This window comes from Octodon degus, unplaced genomic scaffold (assembly GCF_000260255.1).
Source record: "Octodon degus isolate 3935 unplaced genomic scaffold, OctDeg1.0 scaffold00136, whole genome shotgun sequence".
Classification (NCBI taxonomy): Eukaryota; Metazoa; Chordata; class Mammalia; order Rodentia; family Octodontidae; genus Octodon; species Octodon degus.
The window spans coordinates 1,890,371-1,898,945 of NW_004524712.1; the positions used below are offsets into that span (position 1 = coordinate 1,890,371).

Genomic DNA, 8,575 nt, shown 5'->3' on the forward strand with positions numbered 1-8,575 from the left:
GTGACTCTCCCCAGGCTCACTTTAGATCATCGAACACATTTCTCTGTGGCTCCATAATCTTCTTGAAGGAATTTCAGATTTTACTTGAAATATTAACTTGGTTCAACATCAATCTACTGGTCAATTCATGTTACACCAATATCCTAAAAATTACAAGTCATATCATGATCTCAAATAATGAAAATATATTGTTATGCTCAATCTGTTTAAAAATAACAATAAAAATAGCAAGAAAACATTTTGGAAAAGACTATTAAAATGGAATTCTTTGCCCTGGTAAAGATCCAACAACTTAAAAAAATAATAAATCCAACAACTCCTTTAGCCAAACACCAATTTACATAGCAAACTTTGGACTTAATTGAGGACATTTTAATCCATTCCGTTTAAATTGGATCAAAAAAGATGAAATCTAATGGAACATCATGCAAACCCAAAACTATCAGAATATGTTAAAGGTTTGGCTTGTTAATCAAACACAAAATAACTCACCACTAATTTACTGGGAACTACAGTGGTATCTTGGTTCACAAACTTAATTCTATTCATGATTCTGGTCACGTACTCAATTGGATAAGAACTGAATCAGATTTTCCCGTGTGGTCAACATGAACCTGACCGTTGAATTTGATTTGGTTCTCATCCAATTAGCCTTGCAAACAGAATCATGGGAAGAACTAAATTCACGAGCCGAGGCCCCCGCTGCGTGCAACACAGACATTGGCAGCATGCAGGTCAGCAGCACAGCTTCCCTGTGGCCGTGACTCAGCACACACCGAGCAATGGCAGAGTCCTTCAGCTGTCAGTCCTGTGGAAGGATGAGAGTGCTCTGACCCTGACCCTGCTCTGGGGATTGTATGCGGCTCCTGGCAATGCTCTCGTCAAGTGTGCCCTTCTGATTATTCCAGTGTGGGCTCTTCCTTCCTCCCTGCACTATGGTGTCTAAAGAATGACACCGATGACACAACAAAGGGAGAGCAAGCAGTGAGGAGCACACACTGCGCGGCTCTGATAATGGGGGGGAGAAATCTTCACTGATGCCATCTGAGAAACAGACATAAAAACGCAGAGTCTAGATTTTTCTCCCACTTTCTGCCCTAGTTTCATATCTCTCCCCACGACAGATATCTCTTACTTGTGCCCCAAGCTCACCTGGGAACTGAGATACCCTGGCTTCTAAGCAGTGACAGCTGAAAATGACAAGATGGAAAATGTGTGGCGTGTATTTGCTTGGCTGGTGTTGCAGGTCAAGGTGGTAGTGGGAGAGATGCATGTGCGGGCGTGGTGGGCAGGGTGGGCTGGGCAGGAGAGGTCTGCTTACATCTGTGGACATTATTTGCTTATTATTTTTTAATGTATTTAGTACAAAGTCTACAGGGTCTCATTGCATGGATCAGACTCATAGTGATCCTCCTGTTTACAGCCTCCCAAGTGCTGGGATTACAGGGGCACACCACCACACCCAGTCTCAATCGTTGTCTCAGCGTGCCCCAGGAGCAGGGCTGGCACGGCACTCAGGGGATTGAACCCTGGTCCCTGCGTCTGCCTAAACAGGCACTTTTAATCTGCTGAGTTATCTGGCCAGCCCACATCTATGGACTTTAATTCAGCATTAGGCAGTGGACAGGTTTTCCAGCAGGATGCAGCATGCAGAGCTGAAAACTGAATAAATGCCATAACACATTGTAAGAAGGTGCTCTTCAGTGTGGTAATTTGGTGATTGCTGAAAGGCTAGTGGTGAATAAAGCCTGTCCATCCCCTCCCTTCATAAAATAGCAGTCCTGTGTTGCAAGTACTCCCTTTTGTCCTTGGTCTGGACAATGACAGCAAGTTTCAGGGCAGGTCAGAGTGAGAGAAGGGTCTGCATGGTGGGAAGAGCCTCATGTCCAGCCATACATGTGGGGTGAAGCCACTTCACAGCAACTCACTTTCGGTCTAGGGTGTGGCTCAGTAACAGAGCACTTCCCTGTCATAAAGGAACCCCGAGTTCAGCCCCAACATGGAAAAAGCAAACAAACATGCTAGTAGCATACAGAAACAACCCACTCTGACTCCACAAGACCAGCAGAGGCCCTGTGATGGGGATGGGGGGGTCCCAGTGACCTCATGGTCTTACTATATCCCACTTCTTGAAGGTTCCTCCACCTGAGTGCTACCTAGCTGTGGACTGGTATCCCAAACATGAGCCCTTTGGCAGACTATACTTAAATTATATCCAAACCATAATGCTTGCCTTGTGCACAAAATTTGGAAATACTTGGACAAGACATCAAGCACAGATGTCCCAGATAGGAGGCTGTGTTCTGGCCAGAGCACTCCCCTTATTGCACCCCAGCTGCGACGATTACTGAAAGTTCTGACGGGCTGGCGTGGGCCTGGAGCCTTGCGGCGGCTCTGGACACCCACTGTCTGGGATGGTCAGAGGAGCTTCCTGTGTAGGCAGGGAGACTGCCTAATAATGTGGGTGTGTGTTGGCCCTATAATGCACCTGGACCTGGGACACTTTGTGAAAATGTAATGGGCTTTATTAGTAATTAAGCTTGAATTAGAGGTATGAATTAAGACTGTAGACTCTCAAGTAACCTTTTGAGTCTGAGAGTCAACCTTTAATAAGGCTCATGGAAAATTTAATATGCAAATGGAGCTTATTTAACTTTTGGAAGTGTCTGATTTATGTTCCTATCATACAATAGCTGTCACAGACTTTCTAGTAGAATTGTGTTCCATAAACGCATAAGAACAGGTTTCTTTAGGATTAGCAGGCTGGACATGACAGATACATCATATTAAATATGCATATTAAGGGACCTACTATTGTCTCTTCCTTAGAAGATACTATGCAGTGCTTGATGAGTATAAGTTTCTGTAAGATATATAGTTAGATCATTATTTTCTTTTTAAAAACCTCCCCTCCTATCCTATCAGGCCAATAACAAATCTCTCAGGGGCCGGGGAGATGGCGCAGTAGAATAAGCACTTGCCTGGCAAGTCCAAGGGCCTGAGTTCAATCCCTGGTTCTGCAAAAACAAACAAACAAACAAAAAAAACAAAAACAAACAAACAACAACAACAACAACAACAAACCCAAAAAAACCCAACCAACTCTCTCTCCTACAACTCTTTTGGTGTTGTGATCAAGTCCTCAGTCTGCGACATGCACGGAGGTGCTTCATAAATTGACACCTCACAAGAACAAATATGTTCATAGGACATTTCAATGCACTGATTACACCTTGCATCTCATTTTCTATTCCTCTGTATCCCTTTTTCTGGCACAGTTATGATGGGATGCAATAGGCTTGGAAGCACTGAGAGCCCCTGGAATTCTGCTGTCACTGGTGGAGGGGTAGGTGCATTGAGCATATTGGTAAGGGGCGTGACCCACCCCATGGATCAGTCAGGGACTAGGTAGACCGTGGGGTCACCAAAGCTCATGTCTCATAGACCCCCACACTTCTCTAGTGTGTTCTGCACACCATCTTTGTCTTGGGAAGTTGGGGAGAGGCATTCTCATGCACAAGTTCAGTGTCTCGAGGCGTGGAGCAAGGCAGACCCTCAAACAATGGGACACAGGGAATCTGGGTTTTCACTCTGCTAGTTGCTTCCTTTGCAGATCTCCATGTGTTCATTCACTTCTTGTATCCTTATGTGTTCAGTCTGCAGTAAATCTCGAATACCTGCTCTGTCCACTGCACATGCATGGTCAGAGTGTTTAGCTCACAGGTGAGGCTCTCCCATGAAGGGGTTGCCTGGAAGGAAGAGGAGGGAACACAAAACTGTCCCTGCCCCCTGGGAGGTGCTGCCCAGCCCAGAGCCTGCATAGTGAGGCGCTTGCTGCGTGGTCCTTCTCCCTTGGCGCATCAAGTGTGTGGGGTCTGTGTTATTCTTATGAAGTGCAATGAGAAGGCTAAAGGCACTTTAGAGAATCAGTAGAAAACTGCAACTTAAAAAATTAGGATAATAGCTGGGCATAGTGGCCCATGTCTGTTATCTCAGCATTCAAGAAGCTGAGGCAAGGGGATCACCATGAGAAGGACCACAGTCTGGGTTACTCAGTGAATTCAAGGTCAGCCTGAACTACATAGTGAAACCCTGTCTGACCTCACTGGGATAACATCTTCTAAATGCTTTGGGTGGTCAAGGCCATGAAAAAGTGTGTGTGGAATTCTTTCTTTTCTTTTCTTTATTTTTCTTTTCTTTTCTTCCCTTTTCTTTTTGAGACAAGGTCTCACTCTGAACTTTTGGCAATTCTCCTGCTTCAGCCTTCCGAATGCAGGGATTACAGGTCTGCACCATCATGCCCAGCTATGTGTGTGGAAATTCTAAGCCTGGGCAAAATGTGGAGCAGTGGCTGGCAGTCTCTGTGGGAAAAAGTACAGCTTGGTCAGCATATGAACACGATTTTTTAAAAACGTATTTGGTACAGGGTCTTACTTCGCAGTTAGGATTCCTAGTGATCCTCCTGTCTTCAGCCTCCCCAGCACTGGGATTACAGACGTGTGCCACCACGCCTGGACTCAGTGGTCAGCTCAGCATGCCCGGGGGCAGGGCCAGCATGGTATGTGGTGTGGGGATCGAACCAGTCCCTGTGCTTGTCTAAGCAGGTGCTTAGTCCACTGAGCTATCTTGCCAGCCCTAGGACATGATTTTGGCAAGTAGAAAAATAAGAGTCAGAGGGAGCAGGAAGATTCACCAAAGGAGACCATGCATGGAGGCAGTTCTTGGTGCTTCAGAAATACCAAGCATCTGATGTGACAGTCACCCCTCACAACTGCCCACACCATCAGCAGTTGGAGCACCACAGTCCTGGCAGTGAGCACAGCCTCACAGAGGGTGGACAGGGGAGTGAGCCACCTGGACTTCCCCTGCACAGGAACAGGCTGGGCTCCCGGGCACCCTTTGCTCCAGAAGCTCCAAGGAACTGCCTGTGTGGGAAGCTGTCCCGAGCCTGGTGGTGGTGAGACACCCACTGGCAAGGGGGTAAAAGGAAGCTGCTGCCCAGGCCTAGCCACAACCCAGAGCGGAGTCTCCAGCCTGCTCTCCTCCTGCATGAGAGCAGCCTGACTGGTCCTCGCTGGCTGCTTTGTTGGGTCTTCCACCACCCAGACTGAGATGGACAAGGTCCTGATGGCTCTCCTGCTGCTGGGGGCTTCCCCTCTGGTCATCTTCCAAGGTGTGAGTGGGGCTTTGATGAGTGGGGGCCTGGGGGGAGTGAGGCTGAGGACATGTTGCTTGGGAGCAGACCTGGGGTGACGATGTGACCAGCCTGGGCTGTCAGGCTTTGGGGAAGATAGTGGCCAAGGTCAGGATTCAGGGATGATCTAACTAACAGGGAATGCAGGGCTCTGTGCTGAGTCCTACCAAGGTAGAAGTTGAAGTCTCTTCCCAAGTTCCAAGGGTGAGGTCAGCCACTCACTGGAAAAGATTGGTTTTGGGATACTTCTGTCAGTTTAGGGCTCTGCATCTGGCTGGTTGCTCCCAAGTGACAGCTAAGGATTGCTCAACTGTTGCTGTGTAGAAGCTCTCTAGAGTATCACGGAGCAGGACTTCACTAAGAGACTTAACTTTAAACCTGTTTTTGTCACAAGTATGCTGCCTAATTAGGTAGGTTTAAATATCACATGCCCTTTTGAGGACAAGCTACAGGAGCCAATTTTGTGCAATTACATGTCCACCTTTGTGCCAGATCAATTTTCATGCTCCATCGAATTTTAAAGGTATGTTTGGCCTGTGTGGGGTTGCGTCTAGATGGTCCTGTTCACTTCCCCAAAACACCTCTGTTTAGGGCACTGAGAGCAAGCCTTTCACAATCGTCATTGATAGCAACTGGGGCACACGTGTGATAGGTTTGTCACCAATGGCTTAGGGGATATCTTTCTATTTTCAATGTATCCAAAATTCCTGTGCCAAATCCCCACTTCCAAAGTGACCCATGACTCCAACCCAGTGGAACATTTCCTGCCTCTGAGATTACATCAAGGAGTTCCTTAGGGTCTTGCTATGTCCCTCACCTCCTGGGTCCTGGGGTTTCCTAGCTTACCTTGGTGCCAGCCTCGTCAGCACTGGGCTTAGCATTCATGTCTGTTTTTCCCAGCTCAAGCCACAGTGTGTATGGTCTGCAAGTCTTTTAAGAACCATCATTGCTCACGTGGTGAGGGCAACTGCACGGTGGACTCCAGCCCTGGATGCAGAACCAGGAATTTTTTCGCTTTCACTGAAACAGGTAACACTATCAGGCCAGTGTAAGTGCTGGGAGACAGAGATGTTCCTGTCCTGGAGCACAGAGACAGCAGAAGGTCTTCTCACTATGAGCTTCCAGCTCTGATAATGGCACTAAGGTTCAATACTCTTCTCTTCTAGATGGATGGTCCCACTACCAAACTGAACTGGACTGCTCAGATACATGTATGCGTCATACAATGTTCCTTGGGACTGTGAAGATATCTACTTACTGCTGCAATGATCAGGATTTCTGCAATACAGAACAAGGACAAATAGTGAAAAAAAACCCTTACTAACTGTCAATTCCTTTGATAATGGAGATCCCTGCAGACGTAGTGGAATTCATCCGTTTCTCATCATTGGCATCTCTGATTGATCTCCTTTTACATTTGTTCTATTGAGTGTACCGTATCCTCCATAACCTCCAGGAATCGGTCTTCTCTTTTAGCCTCTGGCCCCTCCTGATGACACCAAGCATGAGTAGTTCATCCCAACATCCCCTTTCTTCTTCAGTCCTGTCTCAAAATTGCCCTCAGTCTTCTTTGCTTTGTGTTTCCCCACCCTCACAGTCACTGAGTTACTCGGGCTGACCAACTGCCTGGCTTCTCATCCTATAAACTTAGAAGTGATTTTTTTTTTTTAAGCTATTCGGTTTTTATTGAACATGTTACATAATGAAGCTTAGTTGAAAAGACTAAAGCCCATGTCGTGCTCAGATTCCTCCGATACTTCTTTCTTTGCTTCCACCTTCTTCTCAGCTGGGGTAGAAATGGTGGAGGGTGCAGGACCACCTGCAGGTGCAGTGCCTGCTGCAGGGGCAGGACCTCCAGCCCCTACACTGCAGATGAGGCTTCTGATGTTGACATTGGCCAGAGCCTTTGCAAACAAGCCAGAAAGGTTCGACATTGACACCAGCCTCTTTAATGAGGGCATTGATTTCATCCTCCGGCACAGTCTCCTCGTCGTTGTGCAGGACAAGGGCAGAGTAGGTGCAGGAGAGCTCAGAGACGGAGGCCATGATGTGGGCTGCCAGCACAGTGCTAGTCGCCCGAAGAAGTGAGGGCCTCACCCCAATGCAACCTTAACTTCCTCGGAAGAACGAGCACCTTGGCGGCAGCTGAGGAAAGGTAGAAGTGATTGTTGATGCCCAGCCTGTTGATAGGCTGCAGTGTGCACACCAGGAGTCAGTGGAAAACATGTCTAATTGGCAAACAGAGCGATCCTGAAGTTCAGGAAGATATTGAGGCTTGCGAAGGCAAGTTGGGAACATATTTGGACACAAACCAAAAACTTACTTGATAGCTAAGTTTGGGTTCTAATGAGATTGTCAGCAAGTAGAGTGAGAAAGAGGGGACGAACCACAGACGGTAGAGGCACCACAGCAGGAAGTGAAGGAGCATCTTGGCAGAAAAGTGCTGAGTGGTGACTGGAGAGGTAGAAAGGGAACCAGCAATGAGTGACATCACTATACTGGGGGCAGATAGGAGACTGGTGATAGAGCAGGTTTGATGAGACGTGGCGCAGAAGCCACAGAGCAGTGGGCTGAAGAAGGAATTGCTGTGATAGGTGGAAACAGTGACTTGCACAACTCTTATTTGAGAAATTTGCAAAGACGAGGGACTGTCGCCAGACTGGGTCTGAGGAGCTTCCCGGAGCTGAGATGAGGAATTTTACGCACCCAAGTCATAGAATATTCAGAGTTTTTCTGACTCTTTGTCTCAGAAAAAGAATTTTCGGGACTAATCAATAAGAGACACGAGAAGGGCTTCATTAGGCAGAAATTCAGAAGTATGCACTCAAGGAAGCGGGTGTGAGTCCTTGAGAGGCAGAGAGGCGCCTAGGATCCAGGCGGGGCATATTTATGGGGTCTTGGGGGGTCTTCGTGATGGGCGGTCGGGGGTGCGCCCTCCTCCCGGCTGCCAGGTACCCATCTGGCACGTTGCCAGGGTGCAGGGCGCTTACGTGTGCTTGAAGGTTGAGAGCTGCCCACTGATACTGCCGCTCCCCGAAGATGGGGAGACACAGTCACAGGTGAAAAGGGCAGGTCCAGGCCTGGAGCCCGATGCGCAAACTCACGAGGTCTCCAAGAAATTTTAAGGCTTGGGCTGGCCAAATAGCTCAGCAGATTAGGCGCAGGGGCCGGGTTTCGATCCCCAGGCCTGCCGTGCCAGGCCCCACCCCCGGGGCGTGCTGAGACAGCAATTGAGACTGGGCGTGGTGGCCCGCGCCCGTAATCCCAGCTCTTGGGAGGCTAAACTGGCGGATCACTGAGTCCAATCTAGTAATGAGACCCTGAACACCTGTAGACCCTTCCCTAAAAATACAAAAATAAAATAAATAAATAAATAAAATT

General features: G+C 47.9%; 1 pseudogene; it reads right to left on the reverse strand.

Moving 5' to 3' along the window:
- Positions 1 to 6,903: 6,903 nt before the first annotated feature.
- Positions 6,904 to 7,240, reverse strand: LOC101579627 (annotated as a pseudogene).
- Between the last annotated feature and the right edge of the window lie 1,335 nt (positions 7,241 to 8,575).